The sequence below is a fragment of the Nestor notabilis genome, unplaced genomic scaffold, assembly GCF_000696875.1.
Source record: "Nestor notabilis isolate BGI_N333 unplaced genomic scaffold, ASM69687v1 scaffold32435, whole genome shotgun sequence".
Lineage (NCBI taxonomy): Eukaryota > Metazoa > Chordata > Aves > Psittaciformes > Psittacidae > Nestor > Nestor notabilis.
Genome location: NW_009929432.1, coordinates 31,592 through 48,792, shown reverse-complemented (window position 1 = coordinate 48,792; position 17,201 = coordinate 31,592). Strand labels below are relative to the sequence as shown.

Below are 17,201 nucleotides of genomic sequence, written 5' to 3'. Positions count from 1 at the left end.
GAAGATGATTAAATTTAAGCTTCAGACTTGGGCAATTACCTGGAAATAGTGATCAGTAGATAATGTACACCTGAACAAAATGTTGAGCACTTTTTAAACACAAGTCTAGATTTAAATAAAGCTCTCATACCTGCTTTTCTTTTTTGAACTTATTGCTGTTGATAACTTTATTAACTTCCTTTGCAGCCCCTAAGTCTCCATGGCATGAGTTTTACCAAGTGGAAGAAATCCGATCTTTTGCAGTGCATCTCCCTGATTAATCCCTTGCTAGTACATGAGGGCAACTTCACTGTGTTATTTAAGCAGGGAGCATAGTTAAAACCTCACAACCAGCCTCAGCTCATTTACAAAAGGTGGCTGCAATTCCCCTATGTGTGTTTCTGTGTAAGAAGTATCATGTTGTCCTTCATATTCCTAAAGGGAAAATTGTTATTAAGCCCATAATGATTCAAGGCCAACAAATAGTGGGTTATTTATTTATGACATCATAAATTAAAGTAATACGTGAAACTAAAGGAATCAAAGCTACTTCTGCCTACATGCTTTCTTCATTTCTGGTTTTGTTATGAAAATGAGTTAGCAATCTGGCTTTCTGAGACTGGAAAAAGGTATTCATTTCGTAAGAGTGGCATGAAGCTGAAAAGATTACTGCACTGGGCACAGTCCTACCATACTCCAAAGCATACTGCATGGAGGAAAGGGACCTTAAAAGTAGCAGAGATCCAAGTGTCATATCCAAGATATTGTTAGCAAACAACCTAAGAAACTTTAACATATTGACACATCCCTTCACCATTGCAATTCAAATAAAATGCCAGCAGCCACTCACAAGAACTGATGGAGGAAAGGGGGAGGTTAAGCTCCTTCCCATCCACAAAATCATGCTTTGGACCAGCAATGCTGTCCTATTATTTGCTGGCTCAAAAATACTGATTCAGCAAAGTATTAAGCATGTGCCTAAATTTAAGCAGTTTAATTAACTTTGACGTCAGTGAGCCTACTTGTGTGCTTATAATTAGATATGTGCTTGCTGAAGCAGAGCCCATCTGAATAGAATCTCGTTGATTTTAATTTGGCCCTTTGTCTTTGCCCCTCATTTATTCTTTGCAGTGACTGAAGGATTAGTGCTAAGGTTCTGATTCAGGAATGCACTTAACTCATCTTCACTCACAACATGCAAAAAGAGGCTAAGCAGGTCTCAAAAAAAAAAAAAAAAGCGTAGACCTATGTGCTTTCCTGAATAATAACAATTTCACAATTGAAGAGTGATGAGAGATGATAGTTATTTCACCCATAATGTAAATTGGGTGGTCTGGTCTTTCTTTTTGAAAGTCAGGGGTTTTTTAAAAGATAGAGAATCTTTTCCGCTTATGTAAATAAAGAGCTAAAAGTTGTGCACCACATCCTATATAGGAAAATTTGGAAGTAAGCAGCTACTTCATACAGTAATTAATTCTATATAGGAATCCTTTTTCACTGCTGTTAGTTCTTGCAGTGTAGAGGAGCCTGCCATAAGTGTCCTATTTCTTCATTTCAGTGATGGCTTTCAGGTCTTGGTATCTGGGATATTTTAAGGTCACGTAAAAACAAACACGAACTATTAATAAAGCATAGAATAAAAATAAATAAATACAAAACTACCACCAACAAAACACCCCCACACACACACAAAAAATCTTTATGAAGAATGCTGAGAACAGGAACACCAGTCATCCAGACAACAGAAGTAACAGTTCAAGTCCCAAAGGTCAGAAGACAGCCAGGTGCCTCCATAGCACACACACCAGGGCAAAGCAGCAAGATCAAAGCCCCAGCTCCTGCAGGGCTGCTTTGCTAAACACCTCTAGAGGAAAATCTGATGTCTTTTAACATGCCCATGCAATTGTATTCAGCACACAGATAGCATCTTGAACAAGCCTTTAAACTCAGATACTCAGCCCATTCTTCTGTGTTTATGGCCTTTTAAAACCTGGAATACATGACAGCAGTTATTAACTGCTGTTAAAGGTGAATTTGGAAGGATACAGCAGTGGAGGGGGAAGATGAAAAACACTAAGTGAGTTCACCGTGGAGAACACTACAGAGTTACTCAATAAAAAAGGAACCCTGAAGAGTACTCCTTCTGAAGACCCTCTGCCACCTATCACAATCCTCATCTACAAAGCTCACTGCAGGGTTCCCTGATCCTCTGTACTGAGATGCTGTAACACAAGGTGGGACGACTGTGTTGCACCCGGGTGCACCACTAACAGAACCACTGTCAGGTGCCTGAGCTGCACCCAGCAACTGAAACAGCGTAAGATCCATTAAGCAGTTTACATTAATTGTAGCAAACACACAGCTAAAATACCAACAGGTCTTTGAAAATTATCCATCAGAAATCCCACTGATAGAATGATTTTTCAGAAACCCTACTTAAAACTGTGTGCATGTAGCGAGATGGCTAGTCCTTTATTTACTCAAAAACTGTTGGCACACACCTGAAGTTCTGCTTTCTGAAGAACACTGGGAAAAAAACTTTTAGAAGTTCCTGCCTCAAATTACACTGAAGAGAAAGCCAATGGTACAAAGTGACCAACTATTCATTTACTTCATGAGTGCATTTGGAGATGCAAGAACAGAGTAAGAACAAACCAACTGAATTATTAAAGCAATGTGCTGTAAGTGACAGAACTAATACAATTCTTTTTAAAGCTGTTTAGTGTGTTAGGATAGGCTGACATACTGGGGTTGAAGAAGATGTAGGAAAATAATTCATTTAGGTAGTAAATTAAGTTATGGGGGTATTATTTGCTTATTAACTTGCACATGCCACAAGAGAACCACATTATTACCTGCAGATTTCATAACACTTCATTATCCCATTCCCATTACTTTGGATTTTGCATTACTATATGATTGGGTTTCCTCTGACACAACTAGATTTTTTTCATCTTAAAATTATATTTTTACCCTAAGATTCAGTCTCTTAAACACTAACTTATTTGTCTAGAATTTGCCAGCTTTGCAGGCAGAGCAGGCATACACTGTCCTTCTCCTCTGCTCCCATACTGTGACCTCTCCTTCTTTGCTCTGTATCTTTTTGCTGTGTCAGTAAAAGGAATAGACCTATTTCAACTCTGTCATCTCTACAGCTTTAAACACTCAGAAACAGCTGCCAAAAGAATGGACACTGTTTAACGGACAGGACAGATGATGTTTGGTCTGGGCACACTGAAAACACCAAATCTACACTTTGTCACAATCCTGTGCAGCCAGCAGTCAAGGCTTTCTCTCCAGAGAAGGGGACACTTGGAGTTTAGAAAAGGCATTGCTAAAAACTAATGCTTCTAGACATGGAACCTTAAAAAAGTAATTCCAACATTGCTGTAGAAGACAGCTATTTCTGTACAGATGAGCTTTCTCAAGCCTAGTTTTAGATTTTCAATCTCTGACCTTTATCGCTTTATTGACTTCATGATAAGTAAAGAGTTTTGGACAGGGAGATGAAAGGCAGATAAAAATATCACCTATGCAAAGAAATACAACAATAGAACAATGATCCTTTACAGACTTCTTTTTATCCACCTTTGTAGACCAAATGGCACCTGCAGAATAAAGTTTCCTTTCATGGGGCAACATACATAATTAATACCTCGACTCTTCCAGGTTTCTAGTATGTTTTCAAACTGCAGTCCAAATATATTTACTTCACAGTAGACACACATCTATGCTCACATTCCTACCAGATCCTCAGTTTAGTGTTATTTTCTGCTACACAAAATTCCCCTCCAGAATTACTTGCATCATGCAGAGACCATCAGCCATGTATCAGCACTGGCTTTTTGAAGACTATCCTTAGAGGTCATCATGATCCTTCTAGAGTGTTTATGGTTACCTGATTGATCAGTTTAAGATTCAGTTAAATGTGGGGCCAATGTATTTCCCATCCTCCACTGATTTGAAAGCATAACCCTCTGTTGGAGACCCTGGCTCTTCCTCTCTCTCTGAGTGAAAGCATACATTTGTCACTGATGCATGAAGATGTGAATTCTACCAGATCAAGAAAATATGAGGAGCACAGAACATACTTTCAGCTGTGGAAGTCTGCCAGCCTGTACTGCTGACTGAACCAAAAGAGCCAATTCCCCGCCTGTTTTTCTAATACCACCTTCAATGTTTGCTATGCCACACAAAGGGGGGAAAAAAAAGAAAGAAAGAAAAAGAGTAATGCTGAAATGCCTCTGCATATGCATGTGAAGCTGTTCTAAGGGATGCTGAACACCACCCTGCTGTCCTTTGTAAGAACTGAAGCTTAGCTCCTAGCAAGCACTCCACATGAAGACTGGCTGCTGAACTCCGCTCTATTGACCTCTTTGCCCTGACACCTGGTTCACATACTCATATTAGCAATAAATTCACTCAGTTTGAGCTGTTGAACTTTGGTGTGTGTCACAAATATCTTATAAGCAACAACCAAAGGAACCCATTGAGTCTCCAGCAGTGGTTTAATGATCCACCACCTTCGTGCCACAGGCTTGAGAACTTTGCCATCAGACATTACTCGTTTAACATCTCAGCTTTCTATCCTCTAGAGGCACCGAACACATGGGGGCTGTTCCCACTTACACAAACCAGGTCACACACACTTCTTCCCACCCCTCTATCACGATTCACTAAAAGGCAGCTCACTCCAAAGACCCCACACCAAGCACATAACTTCATACAATTGTATTGTATGAATATAACTAAGAGTAGTACAGAGGCAGGAACTCCTCAAGCGGCACCTATCTTACTGTATTGATGCTGCCTTGGCTGAGGAACTGCCTTATGCCTTCTTCCTCTGTTGCTGCAAGTCTGGAGCAACAATTGGCCAGAAAGAATCAAATGAACACAGAATGTGCTCCAGCCAAAGACTTTATCTTTACCTATTAATTTTTCCACACACTGAAAGAAGGAAAAAAAGTCTCTCTCTTTTGGAAGAATGTTTCTTCTTTCTTCCATTCTGACAGTTGCTAGACCACAATGTCAGTCTAGCCTTTCTCCAGCTCACAGTGATGCTCATCCTAGGTATCAAATGTATATCTAGCTAAATTGAGTAAAATTTTAGATCAGAACTTAAAAACAATTTATTGTCCTACAAAGCATGCTAAATGTTGTAACAGGACAGAGAAAGCAGGTTTACACAATTTTGGCTCTAACAAAAATCCACCTGAAGTCTTTGCTTTTGTTCTCAAGAGAGCACAATAGTGACACAGCTCTAGTACATTGTTGCTTTTCCTTTGGTCAAGTCGCACTTACTGTAGTTACCCCTAATTATTACAAACACACATGTTTAGCTGTAATACTAGAAGACCTCCAAAACAAAAGCCCCTTACTGCTTGCAATGATATTTGGCTTTTCAAGGACCACTAGGACCACTCCAACATTCCCAGTGGGAGACAGTAACTGTTACAAATTTCCAACAATTTACATCTCCCAGTCTCATTTTAGACCAGCAGTGAGTCATTTTTTCACACTGAGAATCTAGAGTTCTCTTTAATTCTCTGCCTTAATTGAAATTGCTTCTGTAGTAAATACACTAAATAATTTCATTTGTTTTGTCTATGATGGAAAGACAGTATCTTCCAGAGTGAGCAAGGCTAACGTCATTTGGGTCTGACCAAACAATCTTAGGGGAGACTATCGCACAAGAAACGAATACCCTGCTTTGTATGCAGATGTTCGGTGTTCAATTTATCTCCTCAGGAGCAGCCCTGGTTCAGCCTTTCATTATTCAGTTCAAAGCCAAGTCAGTAATATTTGCTTTTGAAAATGTTTAAACTTTTTCTGTTTTTTTCTGTTTTCTGTGGAGAGTTTGCTTTAAAAGATGTACATTCTAAACCAGTCTGTGAACCTAAAAGAAGGGATTGGTGTCTGCGGCTGCACATTCAAATCTATAGGGCCCTAAGCAGAAATAAGGAATATATTGAAGGGGTTTGAATTCAACCATTAGTTTGACTTTCTGTTTGAAATGTTTTACTACTTTCAGTTTTGCAGAGAGTGAAGCAGATACTCAGTCCATAGAAAACACAAAGAAACACTGGTTCTTTGTAACATGCAAGCATGCATGAAACACATATTCTCAACAACAAAGCATAGGTACAACAGTTTACCTCCTATACAGACAGATAAAAGAATCAAAGAGATTTGCTTGGGACTGCACAACATCCAGCATCTTAACGCTTTGTGGTTTCTTCCTTCTAGCACAGTAGGAAATCCTATCCATGAGCCCCAGCCCCAACACCTCCACATCTATGAAGACGTCTTACAGGAGCACAGACACACTGACCATCAGTGACTTCACAGCCAGATTTTCCCAAAAGCCTGATGTAAGTCACAGAAATAAGATTCAAAATTTAAGTTTCTAGTTTCAGATTCATGCCTTTTGGGTTTTTAGTAAATTTTTTTGAGTGAAATCTCATTTCTTCCATTTATTCCTCAAGTCAGGTGTTATTGATAACTGCTACAAAGTATGATTTAGCACATACATGGCAGGAATGGCAGGAATAAATAAGGAAAGTATGGATTTATTAGAAAATTGATAAATGTTCATGAGACACAAATATCCCTGCAGTTTCAATCAGACTACTGAGAAATAAAAAGGGAGTATTTACCTTGGCATCTGGAAAACCTGCAGAGGAAAGCCGATTTGATGGTTGTCTTTACATGTGTTATTGAAATTGAAGTAAGTTTAGACAAAAAGAAGCCATTAAATGGAAGCAATCCAGAAGCCTTTTAAAACGTGAACATACGAACATCTACTGAAATTCTCAGAAGAGAAGTTCACACACAGAGCATATTAAAAGGAACAACACTGCATTTGTTTTAGTAATATATTACTGTCCTGGTTTTGGCTTGGATAGAGTTAATATTTTGTCTTAGCTGAAACCAGGACAATTACTTAAATAGCTCTCTTCAAATCCATTTTCTGCTTTTCTGTGGTCTTTCTCCTTGAATTCCCTCTCTTGGAGAGGGACAAAGACTAATACAAATTAGAACAATCTACCATGATGAATCCTTACGATTATTTGATTATTCTCTAACTGGTATTTAAATGAATGTATTTTGTCACATAGCACTTATGTAAATACCTTGCTATTGGCGTACTTTAACAGGTGTACTTGAACAAGAGCATTAGAAAAGATGAAACACTATAACACTTATTCAGTAAGACTTCTCAGTACAGAAATCTCTCTTTTTAAAGAGAAATACTACATACAACATCTTGTCTACTAAGCAGTGTGTTTCAGAGAGTGTTGTCTCTAACACATTCAGAGCAAGAACTTTTCTTAACAGGCTGACTATGTGCTGCAGAAGAACCCACAGGAATTAGGAACGATCTGAAATTCTGATCAGTGGAATCTCAGCTGTATTTAGGAAGTGAACTTGCTGTCCTGGAGCTTGATGATCTGATCTGTTCACACAGTTAGTTAATGCTTTCGGTCGTTCAGCCCTTCAGCAACAAAAAAAGCCACCAATCCCTGTGAAGTTGTTATGTTTCTGTTCTCATAGCTGGACTCCTTGTGCATTTCTTTGAATGCCTTCAAGACACACAGGATGATAAAAGAGCACTGGCAGAGGTACATTTGGATGCACTGCAGCTCAAAAGGGAACAGGTTCAGGACTGCATGCTGTAAACTGAGAAAAGGTAACTTGTAAAGGGCAAATGCCATGCTGAAGAGTTTGCTTTCTTCTCTCCCATGTGTATAGGTATGTTTTCACAGCTGCATCCCTTCTTACTTTCCATTTGCGACTTATCTCATTTTAAGAGGGACAGATATGTTACTCAAAACAACAGAAAATAAAACATTAAAATTCACACTGAGATCAAGCTGTAGTCTGTCTCTATCAGCAAATTTTCAGTTGCTCTCAGCACATATGGGATCCGTGAAGCAGAAGACAGAAAACAGTGATAGAAATCAACAGAAATCTTCTCTGGAGAATGCCAGTTCCCGTCCAAACAAAAGTAGGTTGTGCACATTAGGAAAAGATACTGCCCAGGAATTGCATGATGAGCTAATTCACTATACACTACAAATCCACCGCCAAGTGAGCATTCAGATAAGTATCAGTCTCATGAAAATCCAAGGCACAGACTAAGATAACAGCAAGGCTAGTTTGCTGCTATAGTTGAGTCTCTGCAATTTGCCTAAGTGCTACAGTAAAGGCATTAGTGCAAAAATGTTCCAACGTGGCAATAGAGGTTTACTTCTACATCTCTCAAGGTCAGAACTGGTACCATGGTAACAAAGGCCTGACAAATGTCAAAAAGAACTGGCCAGATAAAACACCTGATATTTTGGCTAGACAAAATAAAGCAGCAGCAGCTCAGCTACACAACCTCCTTTATAAACAAAGGTGCTTGAGTGCACAACCGAGCAGTGACTGCCAAAAAGTAAACTTCCATTATGGCAAAATAATACCTGTCTACATAGACATGTCATGAGGCCCCAAAACTCACATTAAAGATGAACTGTCAACCTGAGGATAATGAAAGTCTGACACAAGCATGACTGTGTTTCTTCTAAGAATAGAAGGCAGACCAAATGCATCATCAGCAGATATTTCTGAGGAAGGGAGCAGGAACAGCTCAAACAAGGAAGGCCTAGTTGGAAAGAGCATCTCTCATTCTGCGGGCTCTTCAGGTACTCCATCTCGAGATGGAGTCTGAGAGCTGACTCTTGACAAGCCTGCTGCATGTCAAGCCAACCTGACAAGGGATTGAGATACAGGATAAAATTTTCCAAACTGCAGGTCTTTCAGAGTGTTGTTCTGAATAAACTCATGAGAAAAGATAATGGGCAAAGTCCACTGTGCCTTCCCTGTGATTCCCTTTTCTGCAGTCAGTGTAAATGTGGCTGTCATAGACTACTACAGACATGAAGTAATGCTGCTTGCCACTAAGCATCAGTACTGGCTGAGCTTTCCTTTGGTCAAGGGAAGTTGCCAACTTCATTGACAGAAACTAATGAAATTAATCTCATAATCTGAATGAATTAAGAATGAATTTGTAGTGTCGACACTATAAATCTTTACGTAAGAGAGACTTAGTTGCAACAAAGGTGTATCTTGCCAATGTATGTTCCAGAACAGAATTATTCTAACTGTATGATAGCAAAGCATAAGTGTCCCAGCTAAACCATGGCTCCATTGCATCGTATACATACCTAAAGCGAAAAAGGTAGCCTCTGTCTTGCATAATGTTGAATATAATTAAACTGGGAAATCAAAACTGAGATGGAAGGTATGTTATTATCCTTGCTTTAAAAACAAAACTACAAACCAAAGAATAAAGTGTCCAATGACACTCAGTCTGTGCTAAGAGCTGGGAAGTGAACCTAGAGATCACCTGAAATGTCAGTCTTCTGCTTCAAAAGTTGTTTCGGAAAGTCACAGCTAAAAAAAATGATGCCTGTATTTAATGAAGAGTGTCAAGTGGGCAGTTGTGGGATCCAATGGATCGGACAGCTGCATGGAAATATAGCAAGAATTTAGGACTATACAGATAAACAGTTCTTATCCAGCTTCCAGCTACATGCAGAACCACATTACACAGTCACATTCGTGTTTATTGAGTTTTATCTTTAAAAAGGCAGTCTGGCTTGTCCATTTTCCTTCCTCTGCTCCCTCCCTCTTTGCTGTCGTTCCAACTGAAAAGCTTTTCCAAACGCACCTGTCCCAACAGTTCAAAATTCCCCACTTATTTCAGTAGTTTTTTCAATTTGTACCTATATGGTTTTGTGCTAATACTATCCTGTAGCTTCATGACTCTTCTTCTTCCAAGTCGTTTATTTGTTAGTAGTTACACACATTTCATGTGCTCTGCTCAGCTTTCGTTTCATGAACAGCCCAAGCCAAGCTCTACTACTCTGCTTTCATAAAGCTGCCTAGTCACTCTTCTTACCGGGCGCTTTCCTAGGTACAGGTACAGCATTTGTATTTCTTCTCCAGTCATATGAGACCACTTTGACTTGACTGATTTGCTGAACACCTTTGGTGTGAGGCACGAGGCTGACAATTCATATGCTATTTCTTTCCAAATGCAGGCATGTCGATCACTTGGTCCCTTCAAGCTGGAGGGATGCCATCACCCTTGGCTGTAGTAACTTCCATTCTATACTTGTAATCCTTTTAGCCGCCTCGCTTTGCCTTGTTTCCACAGATAATGTGAGCATTGTTACTGGAAACTTAAGCAAAGTGTTCATCTAGCCTCACAGTCCCCCACAATCTAGATGTTATCCTTACTTTCTATCTCTTCCTCATTCATATTGCAGCCTCATTTCTTCTCTCCTTTTCTCTCATTTCTGTAAGTTTGATTTGATAATACACCAAAACATACTTTGACCAACCTATGCCCTTGAAAAAAGACAGTAAAATACGTTAGATGATATACTCAGACCAGGACATACCGTATGTTTTAGTATCTTGTCCAGTGATGTTTTAACACCACCACTTGCCAGTACTCTCATTGCAAATACCTTTGTCAACCTTTGTCCAATTTATTCACATCTTTTGTATCATATCCACTAGAAATAGCCCTATTATTTTACAGTTATAGTACAATGATTAAAGCTAAAAAAATAAAGAAAACAACGTAAAATCCTCAAATACCATAAAGTTTTAGTTTATGCTTCATATAAAATTATGATCATTAAGTAATACTGCTCTTGAAAAGTAAAATCAAAAGCACACCAGGCAGAGCCTAAGGGACTGAAAACAAAGCAATATCAAAAAGGGTTGCTATCTCTGCTATCAAACATCTAACACTTAGCTGCCCGTCCAAGCTATCACAGCATTTGTTTGCTGTAGCTTCTCCGTGATTGCTGAAGTACCTTTTCTGCACAGTTCTGCCCTCAGGCTCCTTCCTCCCTCCGTCTCTCTCTCTCTTTACAGACATACTGAACAGTGTCCTTTTCTGACAAAGCTCCCTCTATGATCTCATCCTGTCGTCCCCTTGTCTGGCCTCAGCTTGGCCTCCTGACAAAAGCAAAAGTAGCTACGAGAGCAATGGAGTTCAGCGGCTTGATAAAGAATTTAAAAAAAAAAAAATCAAGTAGAAAATTATTCCCTTTTGTTACTTTTTCTTTTTTTAATTTTTTTTTTTTTCCTAATGAACACTGATCGGTGAACTTTGTTTTACTTGAATAGCAGACCTTAAAATAAAGCTACCAAATCACTTAAAATTGTCCGCAGGAAGGACAAAGCAGCAGATCTCATGCTCAGAAAAGGTTCAAGCAAGCCCTATTCAGAAAGAAAGTCTTCAGGCTTAAGGAAGAAAAAACGGAATACGCAAACACCCATGCACTCACATACTAAGAGCAACTGAGGTTGCTGCAGTTTGAAAGCAAATGAGCAGGCAGCTAACCTGCTGGGCCATTCCCTATAGGTGTCACAGCAAAGGAATTTGCCACGGAAGGTCTGGGGAGAAGCTGTCATGAAAGAGACACATATATTTTTAAAGACTTTGTCATTTGTCTTCAGGGTGGGAAACACTGTATTTGACCTCCTGCTGAGGCAAGCAGCCCAGATGCAGCAGCATGGGCAAGAAGAATAAAAGGAGGCACAGCTATTATTTCAGGTACAAACCCCAGAAAGCAGACACAAAAGGCACAGCCATTATCACTACTATCTAAAAGCACACGACAACTTTTCAATACATTTCATGCCATGTGGGTGTCCTCAGGCATTCTCTAACACAATTTGTATTAGCTAATTGTTAACTATCTCAATGGCCAAGGAAAATGAAAAGAAAGCATGATATCAAACACCAAACAGTCCTGGATGGGAAATGCTATGGAGCTGCCAGCTCTTGGTCTACTCCCCTGCCTTTGCCCTGGCTGAGGCTATGCCACATGAGAAGGCTGCTGTCCCACCTGGCTCCAGCCTCTCATCTCCCTGCTTCCTCCCATAAAATCATAGTACCCCAATCTGCCATCCGTAGCTCCTGTAATCACTCCTCAACCTCTCCAGCTCAGCAGGGAGCTACCACCAAACTGGTTTAAACCAGCTGGGATGAAACTGTGTGGGGCCAACTGCATGAGCCAGAGGTGTGGGCTTCCCATAGAGTTGAGCCAGTTCAGCAGCTGGCTGCTCTGCCTTCCAGCCTCAGGCTCCAGATCTCTTCCATCAGGGTTAACAGAGACCCTAAGGCACTGCCAGCGGACACTTACCCCCCTGGGGCCCTGCAGACAGCCAGCTCAGGGAGCCAGTCAAACACAAAACAAGCCATACCAGCAAAAGCTCTTCTGCCAGTACAGGTCCCCGCGCAAGCTCAGGCTGGGAATCGTTCCCGAGAACAGAAGCAGGACTGCCAACTGCACTGGTTCAGCTGCCTCTGCAAACCAGGGACGTGAGGCTTGGGTGGTCCACCTGCTCCATACAGGAGAGCTGCAGAGCCTGCCAGCCACCGCTGCCAGAACACTCCAGGCATCCCAGCCTGCAGGACATCCGTCAACAGGCCTTGTCCTCAGCTGTAAAGAGGTACTGATAAGTAGATGGCCCTTGAAAGGAGGATTTGGTACAAATATTTTCCCCAATGTTCACCTACTCAAATGTATTTTAATTAGAAATTTTTTTCTTCTTAATTTCAGACTGTCAAACACTAAACAATATGGATTAAAAACGCTTCCAGAGCAATCCCTTTGGCAGCATTAAATTCATACTTGGAGGAATGAATTCAAACCATTATAGATTCCCTTTAAGCCTGAAGGAAGGGAAAAACAAATGTGTATTCATTAAAAATAATGCCATTTAAATATCTACATCAGGGGACTTCTATAGAAAGTGACCAGAGGGAGCGTTGAAGGTGGCTTTCAACAGATGTAACAGAAAAAAGAATAAGTTACTCAGAACAACACGCAAGCACACTTGACAACAACTTAAGCAAATCATGAAAGGCAGCTTTCAGTGATGCACACCGTTTACAGAGAAAAGCAAAGAACAATCTCAACATTTGTACAAAATCTTAATGCAGGAGCAGAGCCACTGTTGCCTTAGAAATCATAAAATGTTGATGCACTCAGATGTGGAAATTAACCCTTTCCAAGTAAGGAGGGTCTGAAACAACCTCATATTTATAATCCCAACCTGTCAGTCTTTCAAGTTGCCCATTCAACGATGTAGCTCTCGCAGACTCTGTGTGAATGTTAGAGTAGGGGCTATATGGGACATTTCACAAAATATGCTATGGTATGTTCCAAAGATGAATATTTAATACAGATAATAAAAGCATTAAAAACCACAACACAGATGGGCATGATGAAATCCCTGCAATAACCGGTGAAACCATTGTATACAAGGCAAAACTAAAATAGTTGTGAAACCAAGCATTTAAGAGCACTGGAAATAAAACAGTTGTATATGCAACTGGGAAATAGGAACCAAAGCAAAGAACTGAGAAGGTTCTTACAATACACTGAGAGAAGAGCACATGATTTCATTACCAGCTTTCTCAGTATTAAATCAATTAACAATGGAAAGACTGAAATCTGTACATATTGCCAGGGTAATGGGGGTAATGGGCGGGGGTGGGGGGAAAGGCATATATTCACTGAAAGTAATTACTGTTAGAAATCAAAACCTGACACTGGGCTTTTCTAGGACATGGTGTCTCACCAGCAGTTTTCAAGACTATGCCCTCATCCAAGGCCTAAAGGAAAAGAACTACAACATGAAAGAAGAGAGCCAAAGATTCACCACCTCACTCTCACTAACCTACTAATGAGAGACACCCCTCAGGAAGAACTGTTAAAAGAGGAGATATGACTATTTTTAATATGTATATTTTCAAAGGAAATAAAATTTTAATGTCTCATTTAAAGCACTCATAGCTGGAAACCCTCATTTGATCAGCTTTATAAAGAAGAAATAAAGTAGAGATGCGATAGCTAACTATTGGAGAAGCCCACTAGAAGTTCAGAAAAAAAGGGAGATTGTGCCTGGTCAGCTGAATGTTTTATCTTCCACACAGTTTTCCCAGATGAAAATCAGGCAGTTTATTCAACATTTAGTAAAACTAATGATCGCTTCCCTTACAAGAAGTAAATCAGTAAGTCCAGTGAATATGCCTTGAGATGAAAACCATTTTTGCACAAGAACTCCTTAGAGCACTTAGGACAAAAGGTAGCTATGAGTAAAGAAGTTTGGGGCTGATACAAAACTGAAAAGGAATATGCAAAGAAATTTTAACATCCAGTCAGTTGACTACAAATTACTGTTTTGGAAGAAAGAAACCTTTTCTGATGTTCTAAAACAGGGACTGCATACCAGTTTAGTACTAAGCAGAAAAGTTATCCATGCTTAGCCTGGAATGGAACAATTATCTTCCTGTTTTCCAAGCCAGTGCACATTATGTTGACATTCATCAGCTAAGAAAAGGAGAACCAGAATTAAATGCTCCAGTTAAATCAAACATGTGAAAAGCAGAAAGACCCTGAAGTGCATTTTCCACTTTCACTATACAGAGAAACACTGGTAACACATCATGATCAAGTATTGCTATTTGATCAGAGCCCGGTAACAGATTATTGCTCTAAAATACTGGAAAATGGCTACTTAATACTATACCAATTGCTTTGCCACTTAGTCTTGGCTCAAAATTCTAAAGCTAATGACTAGATGTATAGGAAACCACGGTACTTGTTTGCACAGATGTATGCAGTTGAGGAAGAAAAGTCTGGCTGTAGATATATTAGGGAATGCAGAATGAACAGGAAAGATTCAGAAGTCGACACATGACAGAATATCAATGATTTACCAAGATGGAGGGGCCTGAGCGTGTTCATTCTCACCATGAAATTACTGAACATCCATACTTCTGGAAGTAATAGCTCATCTATAAGATCAAACAGGGCAACAAACAGCTCCAGTTGGGAAAACAGGAATTTCCAAAGTCATGCATCCTCAGAACAACATGCCACTGAAACACTAAAAGCATCACTATAACCATCAAATGCATATTTGTATTTTTGTATTTCAGTTTTGTTCTTTTAAAGAATTTAAGACATTTGTAGGTAGCATTTATTCAGAATATGATCATCCAAGAATCAGTAATACACCAAAAAAAAAAAAAAAGTTTTTTCCTACCAGCTGATTTTGGAGTGAATTTGTCCCTGTTGGCTGCACATACTGCCAGTAGCCTGTATCCAAGATCCAGGTCAAATCCTTGCTGAGCTGCCACTCGACTAACCACCTGCAAAGCGAAAGAGAGAAAGCTTCATTAGGGGTTATTTGAGCTCTTTCAATAGTTACATTAACCTGGTTATCAGCACTAATGTTAAGCAACTGATTCTGCTGTGATAGCCACAGTACAAGTATGGTATGAGGCATTGCTCTCCAGTAGTTTCCAGTGCAAGCACAGCAAACTAAACACAGGAGTCCTCCGGTGATGTGCTTATTTGACCACTTGCCAGAAGAAAGGCCAGGTAGATCCACAAAAGACGGACACACAAAGCTTTTCCTGAATAATGCAACCGAAATGTATGCAAAGATTATACAGAATGCATTTTACTGTACTTGAGACTTCAGGATGAGAAGTCCCTAAGTCTCTAATCTCTGTGTCACAAGCAGTTCCTGGCCCTGCTCTCAAGAGCAGTGCCCAGGTCCTTTAGGTTAAAGTACTCTCCTCCACACTGATGGGCAGTGTTCTTCTGCACTGTGATCAGCGTCACAGTTGCTGCATTTTAACAATACTGTATTGGAAAGCACAATTAGTACAGTTTTAGAATAAAGAGGCCTATGCAAGAAGTATTTGCCAAACACATTAAATAGGGAAAGCAGTTTTGTTGTTTTGGTTTTGTTTTTGACTGATCTAGAAGGACAAGCAGAACTAGGCAAACCAAAGACTGGGGTTAAGGATGTAAAAGCAGTCAACTGTTTCTCCAGGCCAGCAACTCAGCTACACGCCAAGAACGTATCCTCATGAAAATCTGCACAATACTGTGGTCATTCTGGCAAACTATGCTAAAGTTATAAACAGCAGGGCTTTTATATTACCTTCCAGTGACACAGGATGACTTCAGACTCAAGAGGCATGGGTAAAACATTATTCTTAACCTTGCCATTACTGCTTTGCATTGAAACAATGGTGAAGGAACTCCACAAGAAGCAGAACTCCATCTCCTTGTGTGAAGCAAAAGGAAGTCCTTATCGTAAATAACTTGGAATACAAGAAAATATCATTTTCCCACACCTATCTCCATCTGAAAGCTTCTTTCTGAAGTAATGACCCTGCAATTATCTGTGTCCCGACAAAAAGCAACAGTATAGAACAGAGTGAAGAACCAACATATGTGATAACCTACAAACAGTAAATAAATGCAACTACGCTGCCCTACCTACTCAACACTATTAGATGAATCTCATTATTCTGAACTTTTCCCGTAATCCGTTCTTCCTAATTAACAATTAAGAACCAAATTTCTTTCTTAGGAAAGAATTAGTATGGGTAAGGTTCACAGGTAGGTTTTGCTGTTTCTGTTGTTCCTATTAATTTAGCAACTACGAATTCACATGACTTCATCAGGTGGGAGTGTCCCCTGCCTAATTTTTTTTTAACCATTCCAATCTAAATAATTGAGTAGAAAGAGCTTCAGGGAAATGAAATGAGATTTTGGGATACTCAGTACACTAAGACACAACCCCAGAACACACCTACTGTTTTATCTTCTGTTTCTCTTTACAATTATAAGTTTTAGAAAGGGAAGAAAAAATAATTTGTAAGAAAGAATGCAATTATTTTTAATAAATCAAAAGTGCAAGGTCCTACACCTGGGTCAGCACAACCCCAGGCACAGCTACAGGCTGGGTAGAGAAGAGATTCAGAGCAGCCCTGTGGAGAAGGACTTGGGGGTGGTGGTTGATGAGAAACTCGACATGAGCAGGCAGTGTGCGCTTGCAGCCCAGAAACCAACCATATCCTGGGCTGCATCAAAAGCAGCGTGACCAGCAGGTTGAAGGAGGTGATCCTGCCCCTCTACTCTGCTCTTGTGAGACCTCACTTGGAGTATTGTGTCCAGTTCTGGTGTCCTCGACATAAAAAGGACATGGAGCTGTTGGACCAAGTCCAGAGAAGGGCCACGAGGATGATAAGAGGGCTGGAGCACCTCCCTTATGAAGACAGGCTGAGAAAGCTGGGGCTGTTCAGCCTGGAGAAGAGAAGGCTGAGTGGAGACCTTATAGCA

The 17,201-nt window shown here is 40.0% G+C and overlaps 1 long non-coding RNA gene across 1 annotated transcript in view; it reads right to left on the bottom strand.

The window, feature by feature from the left end:
• Positions 1-15,158: 15,158 nt before the first annotated feature.
• LOC104406085 overlaps positions 15,159-17,201 on the bottom strand; it is a 28,002-nt gene continuing 25,959 nt past the window's right edge. The window contains exon 3 of the long non-coding RNA XR_719917.1: positions 15,159-15,211. This is a non-coding gene — a long non-coding RNA (uncharacterized LOC104406085). The remainder of the gene's footprint in view (positions 15,212-17,201) is intronic.